Source organism: Giraffa tippelskirchi, chromosome 6 (assembly GCF_054371585.1).
Source record: "Giraffa tippelskirchi isolate mGirTip1 chromosome 6, T2T-mGirTip1v1.2.pri, whole genome shotgun sequence".
Lineage (NCBI taxonomy): Eukaryota > Metazoa > Chordata > Mammalia > Artiodactyla > Giraffidae > Giraffa > Giraffa tippelskirchi.
The window spans coordinates 168,056,213-168,075,889 of NC_137280.1; the positions used below are offsets into that span (position 1 = coordinate 168,056,213).

At 40.7% G+C, this 19,677-nt stretch overlaps 1 protein-coding gene across 3 annotated transcripts in view; it reads left to right on the forward strand.

The window, feature by feature from the left end:
- LOC145509644 (uncharacterized) overlaps window positions 1–19,677 on the forward strand; it is a 340,359-nt gene that overhangs the window by 244,190 nt on the left and 76,492 nt on the right. Inside the window, exon 1 of one of the 3 annotated variants that reach the window (XR_014056266.1) lies at window positions 7,036–7,132. The exons of the other annotated variants lie outside the window; for them this stretch is intronic. The gene's annotated coding sequence lies outside the window, so the exon portion shown is untranslated. Of the gene's footprint in view, window positions 1–7,035; window positions 7,133–19,677 lie in introns of those variants that run through there. 3 annotated transcript variants of the gene reach the window in all.

Below are 19,677 nucleotides of genomic sequence, written 5' to 3' on the forward strand. Positions count from 1 at the left end.
ATGTTCATCAAGTCGGTGATGCCATCCAACCATCTCATCCTCTGTCGTCCCCTTCTCCTCCCGCCCCCAATCCTACCCAGCATTAGGGTCTTTTCCAATGAGTCAACCCTTCGCATGAGGTGGCCAAAGTATTGGAGTTTCAGCTTCAACATCAGACCTTCCAATGAACACCCAGGATTGATCTCTTTTAGGATGGATTCACTGGATCTCCTTGCAGTCCAAGGGACTCTCAAGAGTCTTCTTCAACACCACAGCTCAAAAGCATCAATTCTGCGGCGCTCAGCTTTCTTCATCGTCCAACTCTCACATCCATACGTGACCACTGGAAAAACCATACCCTTGACTAGACGGACTTCTGTTGGCAAAGTAATGTCTCTGCTTTTAAATATGCTATCTAGGTTGGCCATAACCTTCCTTCCAAGGAGTAAGCGTCTTTTAATTTCATGGCTGCAGTCACCATCAGCAGTGATTCTGGAGCCCCAAAAAATAAAGTCTGACACTGTTTCCACTGTTTCCCCATCTATTTCCCATGGAGTGATGGGACCAGATGCCATGATCTTAGTTTTCTGAACGTTGAGCTTTAAGCCAACATTTTCACTCTCCTCCTTCACCTTCATCAAGAGGCTCTTTAGTTCTTCTTCACTCTCTGCCATAAGGGTGGTGTCATCCGCATATCTGAGGTTATTGATATTTCTCCCGGCAATCTTGATTCCAGCTTGTGTTTCTTCCAGCCCAGCGTTTCTCATGATGTACTCTGCATAGAAGTTAAATAAGCAGGGTGACAATATACAGCCTTGCCGTACTCCTTTTCCTATTTGGAACCAGTCTGTTGTTCCATGTCCAGTTCTAACTGTTGCTTCCTGACGTGCATACAGGTTTCTCAAGAGACAGGTGAGATGGTCTGGTATTCCCATCTCTTTCAGAACTGTCCACAGTTTATTGTGATCCACACAGTCAAAGGCTTTGGCATAGTCAATAAAGCAGAAATAGATGTTTTTCTGGAACTCTCTTGCTTTTTCGATGATCCAGCGGATATTGGCAATTTGATCTCTGGTTCCTCTGCCTTTTCTAAAACCAGCTTGAACATCTGGAAGTTCACGGTTCATGTATTGCTGAAGCCTGGCTTGGAGAATTTTGAGCATTACTTTACTAGCATGTGAGATGAGTCCAATTGTGCGGTAGTTTGAGCATTCTTTGGCATTGCCTTTCTTTGGGATTGGAACGAAAACTGACCTTTTCCAGTCCTGTGGCCACTGCTGAGTTTTCCAAATTTGCTGGCATATCGAGTGCAGCACTTTCACACCATCACCTTTGAGGATTTGAAACAGCTCAACTGGAATTCCATCACCTCCACTAGCTTTGTTCGTAGTGATGCTTTCCAAGGCCCACTTGACTTCACATTCCAGGATGTCTGGCTCTAGGTGAGTGATCACGCCATCGTGATTATCTGGGTCGTGAAGATCTTTTTTGTACAGTTCTTCTGTGTATTCTTGCCATCTCTTCTTAATATCTTCTGCTTCTGTTAGGTCCATACCATTTCTGTCCTTTATCGAGCCTATCTTTGCATGAAATGTTCCTTTGGTATCTCTAATTTTCTTGAAGAGATCTCTAGTCTTTCCCAATCTGTTGTTTTCCTCTATTTGTTTGCACTGATCGCTGAGGAAGGCTTTCTTATCTCTCCTTGCTATTCTTTGGAACTCTGCATTCAGATGGGAATATCTTTCCTTTTCTCCTTTGCTTTTTGCTTCTCTTCTCTTCCCCGCTATCTGTAAGGCCTCCTCAGTCAGCCATTTTGCTTTTTTGCATTTCTTTTCCATGGGGATTTTCTTGATCCCTGTCTCCTGTACAATGTCACGAACCTCTGTCCATAGTTCATCAGGCACTCTGTCTATCAGGTCTAGTCCCTTAAATCTATTTGTCACTTCTACTGTATACTCATAAGGGATTTGATCTAGGTCATACCTGAATGGTCTAGTGGTTTTCCCTACTTTCTTCAATTTAAGTCTGAATTTGGCAATAAGCAGTTCATGATCTGAGCCACAGTTGGCTCCCGGTCTTGTTTTTGCTGACTGTATAGAGCTTCTCCATCTTTGGCTGCAAAGAATATAATCAATCTGATTTCGGTGTTGACCATCTGGTGATGTCCACGTGTAGAGTCTTCTCTTGTGTTGTTGGAACAGGGTGTTTGCTATTACCAGTGCGTTCTCGTGGCAAAACTCTATTAGCCTTTGCCCTGCTTCATTCTGTACTCCAAGGCCAAACTTGCCTGTTACGCCAGGTGTTTCTTGACTTCCTACTTTTGCATTCCAGTCCCCTATAATGAAAAGGACATCTTTTTTGGGTGTTAGGTCTAGGAGGTCTTGTAGGTCTTCATAGAACCATTCAACTTCAGCTTCTTCAGCGTTACTGGTCGGGGCATAGACTTGGATTACCGTGATATTGAATGGTTTGCCTTGGAAACGAACAGAGATCATTCTGTCGTTTTTGAGATTGCATCCAAGTACTGCATTTTGGACTCTTTTGTTGACCATGATGGCTACTCCATTTCTTCTAAGGGATTCTTGCCCACAGTAGTAGATATAATGGTCATCTGAGTTAAATTCACCCATCCCAGTCCATCTTAGTTCGCTGATTCCTAGAATGTCGACGTTCACTCTTGCCATCTCCTGTTTGACCACTTCCAGTTTGCCTTGATTCATGGACCTAACATTCCAGGTTCCTATGCAATATTGCTCCTTACAGCATCGGACTCTGCATCTATCACCAGTCACATCCACAGTTGGGTATCGTTTTTGCTTTGGCTCCATCCCATCATTCTTTCTGGAGTTATTTCTCCACTGATCTCCATTAGCATATTGGGCACCTACTGACCTGGGGAGTTCATCTTTCAGTGTCCTATCCTTTTGCCTTTTCGTACTGTTCATGGGGTTCTCAAGGCAAGAATCCTGAAGTGGTTTGCCATGCCCTTCTCCAGTGGACCAAAATCTGTCAGACCTCTCCACCATGACCCATCCGTCTTGGGTGGCCCCACACGGCATGGCTTAGTTTCATTGAGATAGACAAGGCTGTGGTCCGTGTGATCAGATTAGCTAGTTTTCTGTAATTTTAGTTTTAGTGTGTCTGCCCTCTGATGCCCTCTCGCAACACTTACCGTCTTACTTGGGTTTCTCTTACCTTGGGCCTTGGGTAATTCCTCTCGCTGCCGCCACCGCCGCCGGCCCCAGCCCCCGGCCCGGCCTAGCCCCTGTCGGCCGCCGCCCCCGGCCCCCGGCCTGGCCTAGCCCCTCTCGGCCGCCCCTGGCCCCCGGCCCCCGGCCCCCGGCCCGGCCTAGTCCCTGTCGGCCGCCGCCCCCAGCCCCCGGCCAGGACTTCGGGAAAGTCTGACTTATATAACCAATATGATATTGTAGAATTGATTGTGTCTTTGTAGTCAAGGTTGTAAAAAAAATATGTGACTTCTGCTCTGCTCCCTTGGACCACTCAGTCTGGGAGAATCCAGCTGCCTGTTATGAGAACTCTCAAGCAGCTCTGTTGGAGAGGTCGATAGGTGAGGCCTTTTGAGTGAGAAATCGTGGAGGTGGATATTCTAGCCTTAGTCAAGCCTCAGATGACTACAGCCTGGGCTAATATCTTGCTTGCAACCTCGTGAGACCCTGAGCTAGAACCACTGGTTGAGCTTTTGCTGAATATTTGAGCCAAGGAAACTGTTAGTAATGGATCTGTGTTGTTTTAAATCACTATCCATTGGAGTAATTAATTATGTGACAATAGATAACTAATACACTGGGAAATGTAAACAGAATCCACTCCAAGTTTCCACTGCCCTGTGGATTCTGTAGGAGGTGAACACATTGTTTTAATGTGAGCTGTTTGTTCTTTTGAATTCTCTGTGTCTGCTTGAGTAGCTCAAACCAAGCCTTTAGGACTAGATACTATACTTCCCCAGGCTTCCCAGGTGGCGCTTAGTGGTGAAGAACCTGTCTATGTGTTCAGTCCCTGGGCTGGGAAGATCCCCTGGAGGAGGGCATGGCAACCCACTCCAGTATTCTTGCCTGGAAAATCTCATGGACAGAGGAGCCTGGTGGGCTATAGTCCATAGGGTCGCAAAGAGTCAGAAACAGTTGAAGCAACTTAGCATGCACACACTATGCTTCCCCACCCTTCATATAAAGGGTCTGATGTTCTGGTTACAATTTTAAGTGCTGAAAGGAGAAATCCAGGGGACAATGAAAGAGCATAACTCATTGATACTGTTACTGCTTAAAGGTAAGAATAATACAGGTGTGAGAGACTGACTAATCTGAATAAAACTTATTGTGTGTACACCTGTCTTAAGAATCATCAACTTGACATTTTCCTGTTGAAAGTATCTTGGTTCTTCTCTCCTCAGTACTATTGACCTTTTCTTTTTTCCTTTTTTTTTTTAAAAAAGGTTATTTAAATCCATTTCTATTGTTATTTGGATCATATTTTTGCTTCCCTCCCCAAAAACAGATTTGTTGCTCTCTATTTTGATAACAGAATATTCAAAAGCCCTCTGTCTGTATTCTACATTACAGCTTCATTTCAAAAGCCAAATCCTTAAAACTGGCATTCCTTAGCAAATTAACAATGACATACCATAATAGATACTTTGTTATGTTTTCTGTTGTTTAATGTAACAGTTTGGCCATTGCATAAAAAAGATATGTACCAATGATTCTAACTGAAATGCCATCCTAAGTCACTTTTTAAGTGGAGAAAACCTATTAAAATTAATTCACTACGAAATCCCACTGTACTCAGCCAGGCAATTTCAAGCAGAATGACACCACAATGTCCCTTGCTCAAATGTTGCTATTTACATATTTAACGTCCTGAACCATTATGGAGATTTCAAAACTATTTAAGCATTAGCAAAAAGCAAGCATGTGAACCTGATATATCTGTCTGTTGCTTCTATATATTTGACTCCTTCTCTCCTTTAACTTTGTCATCAAACTCAGAAATCTTCACTTCTTCGGCAAGATTATATTAAGAAACGTCAGTTTCTGGCGCCCTCTTGTGGAGAAATGCTCCTGGTGTTAGTCTTATTGGCAGCTCAGTTGCAGTTTGGGGAAATCTGAAAGGATGAATCATTTTCCTGTTTATTTGTACAACATGATTTGAATTTCTGAAACAATGTGACTCACTACTTGCTCAGCTATAAGACTGAGGAGTTAGGTAAATTTCTATTAAAGAAACATGCATTATAAAAAATTATTATAAAACGAATTCCTATTAAACTGTTAGATGGAATCATTTGTTCTCGCTTGTACTGATAATGATTAATTGGCAAAATACCATTGCCTAAATTGGCTATAGGGAGGCTTCCATTCAGCATTTATCTGCTCAGGTCCAGGGTCAGGACCCACCATTGTCAGAAAGTGTGTCCCTGCAGACACAACTTCACAGTCCACCTCGGTGCCCATCCTTCCCTGGCGTCTCCTACACAGAGGTTTCCCTTGGCCTCTTCTCCACTGACATGTTCATTTTCTTCCAGAGGTCGGAAAAAATAATTTCGTGACCTTGACCACACAAGTTGGAGTCCGAGTAACGGGTAAAGAGGTATGCTTGTATGCTTAATAACACAAAGCTGGGAATAAAATTAGGCTCACAACCTGTAGGTGATTACTCCGATTCTATTTGTACCTGCCTCTGTGGACCCTCCAGGTGTCTCCACCCCAATGATTTCTGGGCGTTCGTCTAAATTCCCAGAAGAACTCACAGTCGGTTCTTTCAGCCACCCGACCGCCACGTGTCTTCCTCTCTTTACCCCGGCTTCCTAGGATACACAGGCCGTCTGGCGCTGCCTGTGGTTGTGGGTGTAGGCTGCTGCTGAATGTGTGGTCCAGAGGATGCAGCCTCTGCCACGCCGAGGCCAGCTGAGGTCACTCAGCTGCACCCTGTGGCCGGAAATGTCCCGGACGCTGCTGGTGTGCCGAGCGCCAGACGTGCCAAGGTTTCACTCCCTACTGGGATTTCTTAAATCTGTTCTGGCTTCGTCTCCCATCTGGGAAAAAGGTCTACCCCTGTTTTATCATCTTTCAAATTTCCCAGAGTCGCGCTGACCTCTGAGCCAGGCAGCTGTCTTATGTTCCTGTTAAAGGCTCTGGCCCTGTGGTTCCAGGTGCCCCCGGAGGCAGGAGAGGCAGGACCAGGAGGAAGAGGGGACCTCACCCGGCAAGGTGGGCCGCACTTGCCGGCTGTTCCCCTTCTCACTCTCTACCCAGGGCATTTTTATCAGAAGAAATGATGAGCTTAATTTCTCTCTCTTAATTTGCCTAAAGACTCCCCCATCTCAAATAGATTCCTCCTAGCTCTGATTCCTCCGTTTGCAGAAGTACTCAGACACGTCCGCGTCTATCACATCCAGGGAACTCTCTCCGTAGTCATTAGTGATGATGAGGTGATAGTGGGTGGTGGCTACCAGGTTAAGGCAAAAGAGATTATGCCTTTAGATGGCAGATTCTGCCGGAACTCACGCTTCTAAAATGTTCTAGCAGTTGTTCTTGAGGGAAGAATGCATGTCATGGAAACTCGGAGGATAGTTTCAAAAGTTCTTGAGTATATTATGAGAGGAGAACATGAAACATGATGTTCTAGCTTTTTTCTGTTTCACAACGTACTTCTAGCTTGTAATGTGGATGCATTCCATTACACAGCAAAAATAACACAGAATTATTGTCAAGTTCCTGTTTACAAATATTAAGTTTACAAGAGACTTTTTGCGACCCCAGGGACTGTAGCCCGCCAGGCTCCTCTGTCCATGGGGATTCTCCAGGCAAGAGTACTGGAGTGGATTTCCATGCTCTCCTCCAGGGGATCTTCTCAAGCCAAGGAGTGAACCCAGGTTTCCCGCACAGCAGGCGGATTCTTTACCGTCTTGAGCCACCAGAGAAGCCCTCAAGAGGCCATAGAGTCAAATAAGCCAAATAAGCCTCTATTAGTGAGGAGGTGTTTTCTAAAGGGAGATTAGCCAGAAGTCTGCATTTTTCTGTCTCTTCTGTTTTTCTAGGTAATAATATCACAGTGCTCCTAGCACTTCCTCAGCTCTGCTTCTAGCGTTTTATGGTGCGGCAACATAAGCCTTAGGTCTTACTGGCATTTACAGGTAGGTAACCTGAGGACAAGATTGCTTAGTGGAGGCAGCCTGCCCAGTTTTGAATCCAGGTGCTCCACTTACCAGCGAATAACTTTGACAAGTCACATTGGCCTTCTAAACCTCAATTTCCTGATATATGAAATGGGATAAATAATACTGACAGCACTTCCTCATAGGTTGCAAGACTTCACCAGGGTTATTAATAAAAGCTAGCCTAATACAGGAACTGTAGTAAAGACTCGAGAAACTCTTATCCTTACTGAAACAGAATAATTTCTCACTAAAGTGTGTTTTTATATGCCAGTTATTCCTCAATAAAGCTGTTAACAAAAGTGAGGGAAGAAAATTTCAAATAAAAATTGTCTTACTAAAACAAAAGGCTAAGCTTGACTCCCCAGAATTCTGAGAATTTTTTTCAGAGGAAGATAAAGTTCTGAGAAAGATGGACACAAGGGCTGGGCACAGCACTTTATGGAAGAAGGAGTGTCTGGGGAAAACGTGAATCGGGGTCATAAAGTGTCCTTTGTGATGAATTTGAATCACCACTTTATTGTGTTTTATCTAGGTTAGCACAGTCCAAAGGCAACCACTAGCCTCATGTGCTGTTGAGCACTTGAAATGTGACTAATTTGAACTGAGATGTGATGTTAGTATAAAATACTCACCAGAATTGAAGACTTAGTGTAAAAAAGAGTAAAATAATTTATTTGAAATTTTAAAATATTGCTTGTGTGTTGGAAATTATAATATTTTGGTTATTTTTAAAGGAAATATATTATGAAAATTAATTTTGACTTCTATTTTTGAAGTTTTTTTTCTACTTGTGGCTGTTAAAAATTTTTTAATTATATTTAGATTCAATTATATTTCTATAGGACAGAGCTATTATCCAGACCCACTTATGCCTTTATTTTTTGGTGACCCAGAAATATGCAGGAAGGACATAACTTCTGGGAGAAATGATACTGAGGCAGGTTATATTTTTAATGTCAAAATATTCCCATTAAATGTGTAAAATTTATATGTATCCAATGCTCAAAAGAGTAAAGTGTGGTTTCAGATATTATGGATTCAAATTCAGATACCATCAATGAATATCTGTATGGTCTTGCACAAATGTCTGAATCTCAGCTTTTTACCACCCCCTTGAACCATAGGAGTGATATCATTACCTAGGTCTAGAGTCTCAGATGTGCAAGAAATGTTTAGTTGCTCAATCACGTCCAACTCTTTTGTGACCTCATAGACTGTAGCCCCCCAGGCTCCCCTGTCCATGGAATTCTCCAGGAAGGGATACCGGAGTGGGTTTCCATGCTCTCCTCCAGGGTATCTTCCTGACGCAGAGATCAAATACGTGTCTCCTGAATTTCCTGCTTTGGCAGATGAGTTCTTTATCACTGAGCCACCAGGGAAACCCATGCAAGAAATACACATTTACTTTTCCATAATTGAAATTAATTTCTATTATGAATCCTCAGTCCATCTATTGTGGAAACAGTCTTAGTTCTTTCAGGGTTCATGTTCCTCCATATACACAAAATGCTCCCCTTTCTTCTAACTTGTAACGAAGGTAAGGAAGTAGAAACATATGATAGCTGGGTTGTTCTCCTGCCTGTCTGGGGTTTAGTTATAAAGGCTGCTGTATCTTTCTTATCCCAATTGCAGGGCATCTTCAGGTACCCTAGTTTTCTCTTCCATGTAGACTTACTTTAGGGTTAATGGAAAGCAGTCATACAATTACAAAACCTACCCTCTAAGTGTATTAATGGTAATAAACAAGATGATCCTTGTAAAGTGCTTAGTACAATGCCTAAACAAATTATGCACCTAGTAAAATAAATTATTATTCTTTTTTTTTAAAATTCTATTTATTTGGCTGCACTGAGTCTTAGTTATGGCACACGGGTCTTTGTTGCAGCAGCGTGTGGGATCTTTAGTTGTGGCATGCGAGCTCTTAGTTGTGGTATGTGGGATCTAGTTCCCTGACCAGGGATTGAACCTGGGCCCCCTGCTTTGGGAGTGTGGAGTCTTAGCCACTGGACCACCAGGTAAGTCCTGGTAATTATTACTCTTAATGTTATTGATGCTGTTCTTATTCTCAATCATTGCATGTTGGGTTTCCAGAGATCTGGTTGCCAGAGAAGAGGTGGGTTGAAGTTACCATTTTCTTTTGTCTGTTTTTCAGTACTGAGAGTGAGGAGATAAACTGGGTACACTGTGGGAAACAGGCAAAGCAAAACTTTGGTCTGCAAGTATTCTTTATGCTGTTCAAGAGATTAGCAGCTAGGATTGGTGCTGGGAAGACGTGCGGTTGTTGGATAGTGGACTAAAAACTGTAGATCTTCTAAAGCTGAAGGGTGTCATTTAATGGTAGAAACACGTGTCATAAATATTTATTAAGCATCTCCGATATGTCAGTAATGTGATAAGTGCTGTGGAGGATATGAAGACTGGAAAATCGTAGCCATACATACATTTTGAAGCATTTACCGCTGGAAAATGAAAAATACATACTGCGTTTTAAAAATGAGAGATACTAGTGGGTTGGAAGGCTGATTGTTTCCGTATGATTTCATATGATGATGATACTTTGGTGGGGTTGTCAAAACTCAAGGTTAATGCTAAAGCATTGAATAAAGAAACTCAATTTGTCAGTAGACTTTGAGCTTTTGTCAGAAACTTTTTCTTACTAACCAAACTCAGAAGAAGCTAATGGATAATTAGAATGTTGGCATACTAATGTATAATGGGGAATATTCTTTTCAAGTGATGATAATGCTTGTGTAAAATTTAGTGATGGGTAATCCTCATTTATTGACACATTCATTTTGTCATCTGGTTGGTACTAGATGACACTGAAGTTTTACTTTAAATATATGAAAGAATTCTTTCACTTCAAAATTTTTATCTGCTAATTACATTTTTAAATGTGCAGATTGGGAAGAGTTCCCATGTTAATATTTTGATAGTTAAAATGTCACAGATCAACATGAGGGAAGCCAGTGTTTTGCAAGAAGATGCTTTGAAAACCACTGTTACAAATTTGAATGATTTATTATCTTGGTGCATCTCTTTTATGCACTTGCATTTTTAAGGGGTTAAGACTTGATCTAATCTTTGACTGAGGTATTAGATTTGGATTATGATAAAAATAGGACATAAACTTAGAGAGTAAAGGAAGTGTAGGAGAAAGATATATAGACAGATCTTAACCAAAATGCAGAAGAGGATCAATTTACTAAAAAGAGAATGTGTTTTTGGAGACTAGGTTTGATAGGCTACATGACCTTACCATATCATATTAAACTGCCTAGTGGATGAGAGTATGATATTTGTCGGAAAAATCTAAACAAAAAGACTTATAAATCTCTTAACAAGCATGTTGGTCTATGTATCTTTTTTTGTGTCAGTAAAATATTGTTTTGATTATTATAGCTTCATAGAATGGAGAAGGCAATGGCACCCCACTCCAGTACTCTTGCCTGGAAAATCCCATGGACGGAGGAGCCTGGTAGGCTGTAGTCCATGGGGTCACTAAGAGTTGGACACAACTGAGTGACTTCACTTTCATTTTTCACTTTCATGCATTGGAGAAGGAAATGGCAACCCACTCCAGTGTTCTTGCCTGGAGAAGCCCAAGGACGGGGGAGCCTGGTGGGCTGCCGTCTCTGGGGTCGCACAGAGTCAGACACGACTGAAGCGACTTAGCAGCAGCAGCAGCAGCTTCATAGTATAGTCTGAAGTGAGAAAGCATGATTCCTCCATTTTTTTTTGTTCTTCTTTCTCAAGATTGCTTTGGCTATTTGAGCTCTTTTGTGAAATTATTAACTAAGTGAATTAAGGCAGAGAGAGAAAGACAAGTATCATATGATATCATTTATATGTGGAATTAAAAAATGATACAAATGAGCTAATTTACAAAATGGAAGTAGATTCATAGACATAGAAAACAAACTTGTGGTTACCTAAGGGGAAGGAAGGTGAGGGATAAATTAGTAATTTGGGATTAACATATACACACTAGTATATATAAAACAGGTAAACATCAGGGCCTACTCTATAGCCTAGGGAACTATATTCAATACTTGCAATGAGCTATAATGTAAAAGAATCTAAAAAGGAGTATATATATATATAGATATATACATATATATGTATATACTCTTATGTTGCTAAGATGCTAAGTATGGCATGTCGTATAATAAAATTTATTTGAATTATTTTTCCACCCCATGAAATTAATTTTTATAATGTTAAAGATTTGGATAATCGAGGGGGGTTACTTTGTATTTAACATCTGTCAGCACTTGTTAAAAGTCACTTTACAAGCAGTTCTTTGAAATATTATTTAGAGAATCAGTTATTCTGAACTATGATATAGACTATGAATGTGTCTGGTTTTAAGCCTCCTTTGCCTCTCAAAGCTGTCTTTTTAGATGATAATTTTACAGATGGGCTCGTTGAGTCAAAAGGTAGCATAACACATCTAATGTAGAGTTATTATCATATCTTGTTTCAATATTCCTCCCCCATCTTTGCTAAATCTTATTTAATAACATCCAGTTGAATTATAGAATATTAGAACTATTAGGGATGTTGGTTCACATGGTTGCAATCTCTTTGTTTTTCTGGAATTCTCCAAGGAATTAGAGGAAATCCACTTTGAAGTACTCTAGTTATTCTAGGCGATTCCTAGGACTCTCCCAACCTTATGACCTGGCCAAGATCTCAACATTCTGCTCTGTAGCTACAGTCAAGCCCTCATGTGTTCTTCTGATACCTTGCTTGCTTCATAAGCAAAACATGCTTTCTTTATCTGATCCCTTTTTGTTAATTTTGATACTCAGTTTCATAGCATTTATCCTTCCACAAATTAATTGGATATGGCAAATTTGTTTTTGTGTCATGAGTTTGGGGAGAAGGCAATGGCACCCCACTCCAGTACTCTTTTGCCTGGAAAATCCCATGGATGGAGGAGCCTGGTAGGTTGCAGTCCATGGGGTCGCTAAGAGTCGGACACGACTGAGCGACTTCGCTTTCACTTCTCACTTTCATGCATTGGAGAAGGAAATGGCAGCCCACTCCAGTGTTCTTGCCTGGAGAATCTCAGGGATGGGGGAGCCTGGTGGGCTGCCGTCTCTGGGGTCGCACAGAGTCGGACACGACTGAAGCGACTTAGCAGCAGCAGCAGCATGAGTTTGGTGAATGTAGCAATGCTGGCTCCCACCTTCACCAGCTATTCATCAATGTGATGGTTAATTGGATGTGTCGACTTGGCTAGGTCAGAGGACTCAGATGTTCCATGTTGGATTAAACACTAGTCTAGATGTAGCTGTGAAGGTATTTTATGATAAGACCTACATCTAAATCAGTAGACTTTGGGTAAAGCAAATTACTTTCCCATAATGGGGGTCATAGTCACCTCATTACAAATGAAGGCCTTAAGAGAAAAAGACCAACTTCCATGAGGAAGAGGAAATTCTTCTTGTAGGCTGCCTTCAGTCTTGAGCTGCAACATCAACTCTTTCTTGGGTCTGCAGCATGCAGACCTAGACTGGTACAAATCAAATCTTGCAGATTTCATGCTTGTCAGAAATTAGGTGATCCAATTTCTTAAATTCCCCTCTTTCTGTATATGTATCTATCTGTCTATCATCTATCTATTCTCTCTATCTATCTAGATCTGTAGTTTCTCAGGAAAATCCTGACTAGTGTAATCAGTCAGTCAGGATTAATGATCTGCTGCTGCTGCTGCTGCTGCTAAGTCGCTTCAGTCGTGTCCGACTCTGTGCGACCCCATAGATGGCAGCCCACCAGGCTCCGCCGTCCCTAGGATTCTCCAGGCAAGCATACTGGAGTGGGTTGCCATTTCCTTCTCCAGTGCATGAAAGGGAAAAGTTAAAGTGAAGTCGCTCAGTCGTGTCCGACTCTTAGCGACCCCATGGACTATAGCCTACCAGGCTCCTCTGTCCATGGGATTTTCCAGGCAAGAGTACTGGAGTGGGGTGCCATTGCCTTCTCCGATTAATGATCTACCTCTGGCCAAAATTCATTTAAAATTCTAGAGTTATCACTTAAAGTGAAAGTGAAAGACTAGAGTCACATTTTGTAGATGAATGAATCAGTCTTCAGGAGTGAAGAGAAGAAAAATAGAAGTCCAAAAACAAGAAAATAATTTATTCAACATGAATTTATTTTCGTCCAATCCTTCAAATAGAAGGGGATTTCACAGTGCCAGAGATTAGTTATCACTGGGAACAGATCCAGGTTTTGCTTATACAGTTTAGGGAGCTGTCTTTAAGAAGAAGTTATAAAGCTACTCCTATAAGATTAGGTATGGAAGTGAATATTTAGGTTGAGAAGAGGAATCACAATAATTACAAAAGTTTAAAAACTGAAAAATATTGCAAGCATAACAAAATTCACTTTTTATTGAAAAGTGAAAGAAAAACATGCACTTTTTATTAGAAAGAAAACATGTACATTTTATTAAATAATGGCCTGATATACCTGTACATTGCTGCTGCTGCTAAATTGCTTCAGTCATGTCCAACTCTGTGCGACCCCATAGACGGCAGCCCACCAGGCTCCCCCGTCCCTAGGATTCTCCAGGCAAGAACACTGGAGTGGGTTGCCATTTCCTTCTCCAATGCATGAAAGTGAAAAGTGAAAGTGAAGTTGCTCAGTCATGTCTGACTCTGAGCGACCCCATGGACTGCAGCCTACCAGGCTCCTCCATTCATGGGATTTTCCAGGCAAGAGTACTGGAGTGGGGTGCCATTGCCTTCTCCCCCTCAACAGATTTTTAGTATTTATTTTTGACTATCACTTGAGAACATATAGATAATTTAGTCTATAAATTTCAAAGTATGTTTTCTCCTCCACTACCAACAAACTTCCATGCCAGACACTAAGATATGTTCACATGGAGATGGGACCTTGACTTTTACCTTCCTGTCATGATGGGGGAACAGGACTGGTCTTTATTAGAATGACTTTGTTGAAAGTCTTTCCTTTTCTGAGATGACTAGTAATCACTTACCTACATATCCATGAGACTATAAGCCATATAAATATATCCTGCAAAACTCAAACTAAATGTATCCCTACTTAAGTTTCCTTACAGAGTCTAAAAACCCTACAGTCACTCCAATACCACCCAACTTGAGGGGACATGTGATGGAAAGAAATTCAAAGAGGCAAAGGACCTTAAGATAAAATATCCTCATTTTGTAATTTTTACAAAAGCATACAGTTATTTGAACATGGCCTTGGAAAGGCTCTGGGTGAATAAGAGCCCCAAAGTTGAAGCCTGTGGCTACCATGGTTACTTGAAAGTCTTTTCTTTTCCCGCTTCTAATAATTTTTCAAAGAATCACTTATTAATGTAAATTTATTAATATAGTTCCACACTCTTGGGACTAATGTGTGAAATTTTCCATAATTAACTGTAAATATTTATACTGCGAGTATGGGAACTACACATGAATAAGAAATGAAATACCTTTAAATCATAAATTTGCAATGAATATTTTAGAGCAGTGTAATTGAATCTTGTTTATAATTATAGTAGATGTATAATAATAGCTGTTTTTTTTCTTTCTAATGGCCTTTTCTTTTTTATCCCCAGAAGGGCAGTGGATAGGAATAAGAAAAAAAGTAAAACAGGCCAGCATTTATCATGGGAGGCTGATTTCAGAATCAAAATATGTAATGCAGCCATTCATAGTTATAACTGATTTCAAAATAAAATTACCATTGGCTTTCAAATGGAAATTTCAGTGAGAAAATGTTAATAAAAATGTAATGGTTATAATGGCAACTCTAATGACAATGATGTTGTGTGTGTGTGTGGTTAGATGGATGATTAGACAATCTGTGACACTTTTTTTTGGTCCATAAAGAGGTAGACTAAAATTGGCACCTGTGGAATCATAATATATTCATATCTCCCTAGCTCATTAAAATGGCATTGCCATTGTTTCTAAATTTTCTTCGTGTGATAGGGCCACGCACACATGGCACAGGGAATCAGACCGATGGGAACTTTTCGTCAGTTCTAATTCTGCTTTCATTATTCACAGGACTAAAGGATCTCTCTATAAAATCAGTTGTTTGTCATCTTCTCATTGACTCTGAAAGAGACTTATACATGAATATGCATAGAAATCAGTGGCAGGCTGTTGTATGGGTGGCTTCTCAATACTAAAGCCTTTGTGTATCCACTCCCACAAGGGCTCTGGGCTTGACCTCATAAGTGACTGTAGTCAAAGGACATTAAAAAATCTGGCACATGCAAGGCTTGTTGAGAACATGCAGGTTCAAGTTGTTCTCTTAGAAAACTCCATACTGGACCCCAGATATCACAGTGTGAGGAAGTCTAGGCTATGATGCTATAGAGAGAAGCCATACGGAATGGCCTTGGAGGAGGAGACAGCACTTCTCTAGGTGGAATAAAACCAAGGTGTCTGAGTCAAGTTCACAATTGAATGTCACCAAATAAGAGACCTTAGGTGACACTACATAGACTGGAACCATCCAATCAACCCACAAAAATATGAAAATAGTGCATCATTGTGGTTTTAAACCAATAAGTTTAGGTTTGTAAAGCAACAATAGATAATGGAAACAGGATTATGGAAAGGTTTTTTTATTTATTTTTATTTTTTTGACTGCGCTGTACAACTTGTGGGATTTTAGTTCAATGAGGGAGTGAACTTGGCCCCTGACAGTGAGAGCTTGGAGTCCTGATCTCTGAACCACCAGGGAAAATTCCCAAGAAAGATTTTTTAAACCTTCTCACCTGTATATGAAAATCTAAAAGTGTTTCAAAGAGAATTATAGAGCCTTTTTAGGTTGAATGTCCATAAGTATGATGTTCAGCCCTTTACATATTCAGCATTATAATTTTATAACAAATATTTTAAAATATAGATGGTAAAGAATCTGCCTGCAAAGAGGGAGACCCGGGTTTGATCACTGGGTCAGGAAGATCCCCTGGAGAAGGGCATGGCTACCCACTCCAGTATTCTTGCTGGAGAATTCCATGGACAGAGGAGCCTGGCAGGTTACATGTAGTCCATGGGGTCACAAAGAGTTGGACACGACTGAGTGACTTATACTTTCACTTTTCACTTCAGTCATTATACTAAACAATATGCATTTATTAATTTTAAAATCCATACAACAGTCCTGTGGGGTAAGTGCTGTATTTGTCCCCATTTTACAGATGAGGAAGTTGACACTTAAAGATGATAAATATTTTGCCTAAAGTTACACAGCTACCATACAGTGTGTGAAAGATATACAAGAGAATTATAAAATGCCATCTGTATCAGCAATGGAATGTGCAGTCTACGGAAAGAACTATACCCATGACATTAATATAAGAAGAGACAGTATTTGAATATATTAAAGTGTGGTGTTAGCTAAAAGATCTTAGTATTTTAATCAAATTGACACAGATTTAAATAGTGATTCCGCCACCAGCTTTGTGACCTTAAACAATTTATATTGTTTAATAGAAACTCTGAGCCTGTTTCCTTATCTATAGGATGGAGATTAAAAATGTCTCTCTTCCATGATTGTTGAGAGTGTAACCTGGGCAGTGGAGCCAGGTTTACCTACTTCTGTTGATTGTGCTCATTTCTTTCCAAATTGTGTTCAGGGACATGGCAGTTGGTAGCTTACAATCAGCTCTGGTGAAAATATTAGCAGTATGAAAATGTTAAAACCTCATTAGCCAAAGACTTCTAGCCTGTTGTTCTGTTGTTCAGTCGCGAAGTCGTATCTGCCTCTCTGCAACCCCATGAACTGCAGCACGAACAGGCTTCCCTGTCTTTCACTATCTCCGAGAGTTTGCTGAAGTTCATGTCCATTGAGTTGGTGATGCTATCTAACCATCTCATCCTCTGTTGCTCCCTTCTCCTCCTGCAAACTCCGATTTACTGACTGACGCGCAGTAAGGCAGCACATTCTGAGAAGCTCTGTTAGAGCCCACCCTGGACAAAGGGGTAGAGAGAATGCTGGAAATGCTGGGTCCTGCCAGAGGATTCTGAGAATGTTCTAAGGGCAGGGGAGATCCCTTCTGGGTTGGCTGCTGTTTCTGAGGCAGGATTAGGAGGAGTGGGGATTTACTAGGGGTTATGCGATTCATGGGGTCGCAAAGAGTCGGACACGATTGAGCGACTGAACTGAACGACTGAACTGAACTGAACTGATGTTCCCAGTTGGGAACAACCAAAGGCATCTGGGAGTGTCATTGGTGAGAAAGTAGTGATCACTCATAGAGAAGATTGTTATGACATTTCACAGCCACATAACCTTGGGAGAAGCAATTTGTTCCTTAACTTTGCTGACTTTATACATTTGTCTTTTCAACCTGCTTAACAGCAGGGCTGCTTTTTGTTTTCCAAGTCAAGTTTATTTTTACTCTTGCTAGCTCAGAAAGTCTTTCAGAAATCAGCAAACACTACAAGTCAGGGCTTTTAAGTTTTCTTGGAAACTCAGTTGTGAAACGTTTACCAGCGTATCACAGCTTGTTTGTTCTCGCATTTCTGTCCTTATGAGAGATTCATCTCCATTGCAAATTCAGTGAACACAGTCAAGTCCCAAATGTACAACTAATGAAAGCCCAATATCCTCCCCAGGTATTTCTTAGAATCCTCAGGGAATGCTTGTGCTTCACAAATCCAGCCTTAAGTATCTTGCTCTGGATTATTTACTCATTTCAGGGTTTTGCTGAGAGTATGTGAAGATTCTTGCCTTAACTGTCTGGCTAAAAAATGCTTAACAAAACATTTCCTCTCAGAACATAGGAAGCATTTCTTTCAAGAAAAAAAAAAATCTGTTTTTCACTTTGATTTATAAAAGTTTCTTAAAAATCACTAAAAAAAAATTCCAGATTTTCTAACTTCAACAAATTCATACGTTGATCACATATGTGAAAATGGGAACAACTAGGTTCTACTCCTCTGCTTTTGTCCAGAACTTCTCTAACTATATAAAGTGAATATACACTAGTACACCCAGGTAATATTTGAGGTAATTGTGATGGGGAAAATCTAGTGCATTTGTTCAGAGATGTAGATGCAATTTTTAGACACAGTACAAACATCCACCAGAGAATGTTCAAAGCATTGTATTTCAAAAATGTGAAGTTATTCCTGTTCTTTTCCTCTAAACTATTATATTTTTGAGGAATTCAAGTTCTCTATATAATGGAAGGGAATTAAGGTAAAGAAGAACTGTGACTTAAAATGAAAGATGCACAGACTGCTGGAGTTCAGAGGGATCTTAGAGATCATCTTAAAATATTTGGATTTAAACTTGCTTGAGAATCTAAAGTCCTGGATCTCCTTCCCAGAAAAACACATATGCTCTTGTGTGTGCACACATTCATACCACCACCACCACAGAATTTCAGTGTTCTTTGATCCCGTCCAGCCCAATAATATATTCCAACGTAAGGGAAAAATCTGGATCTAGTCTGTCCATTTTCTTTTCTTTTATCCAAAAAGTTATCAAGGCAAGGTGATATACTAAAGTAGTAATAGGTCTAGGATCACAAGTAGTAACTTTTGCCCTTAATAGTCTGCCACCCATGTCTTCCCTCAAGTCCTTTCCCCCCTACCACCTTCAGAAGGTGGCTAATTTACTCAGGTTCAAAGTCTGGTGACAGGAAATGCAAATAAGTTTGGCCATACAGTATGGTGGTTCAAAGAACAGACTTTGGAGTTGGCCCAGTCTAGACTCAAGGCCTGGCTTTGCTTCAGACTTCAGGTGCAGTTCAAACTTTCTGAGCTTCAGTTTCTTCATTGTAATAGGGGGGAAAGAATTGAAGGACTGTAAAGATGATATGAGGATAACATGTACACGGTACATAGCATCTGTGCCCTCAAACACTGGAGAGACACACAGGCAGGCTCAGAGAACCACAGCTTACTGGAGCAGGAACCTCCGTGGGAATCAGCATGGGCTGAGAAAACCTGAGCTGTAACCGGCAAATTGTTGCAAGTCAAAGCTGAGAGCTATGGCCTCCAGGGGGCACGGCCACATTTCTGTGAGACTTACCTCCAAAAGCTCTGCCAGGCTCTCACAGTGAAAATCGAAGAAAAATCCCGTTTTGAACCAGTTTGAAACACACCAGATCATTCCATTCTTCTTAGCAAGGCTTGCCCTGTAACCTCAACTCTCTGATGAATCTAAGAAGGGTTGATTTTCAGCATGTTCAGCTTCATGCTTGCTGTTATGATGGCCTGATGACTTCAAGCTCCGAACATGCTGGACTGGAAGCCAGAAGCCCTACACAAATCTTTTTGTGGACATGTTTTTATTTCTCTTGGGTAAATACCTAGAGTTAGAACAGCTTTCTTTTAGTATTCTCTTTATAATACATTGAAGTGCCATATTTCAAGTTTTTCTTCAAATCCACCAAGTAAATGTGAATGTATATTTGAGCTATATGGTTCTTTAAAAAACTACATTATCGTAACATAGTATTGTGTGGCTGTCAGCTTTGAGATGTGCTGCTAGAAATGTAATATTGTAGAGAG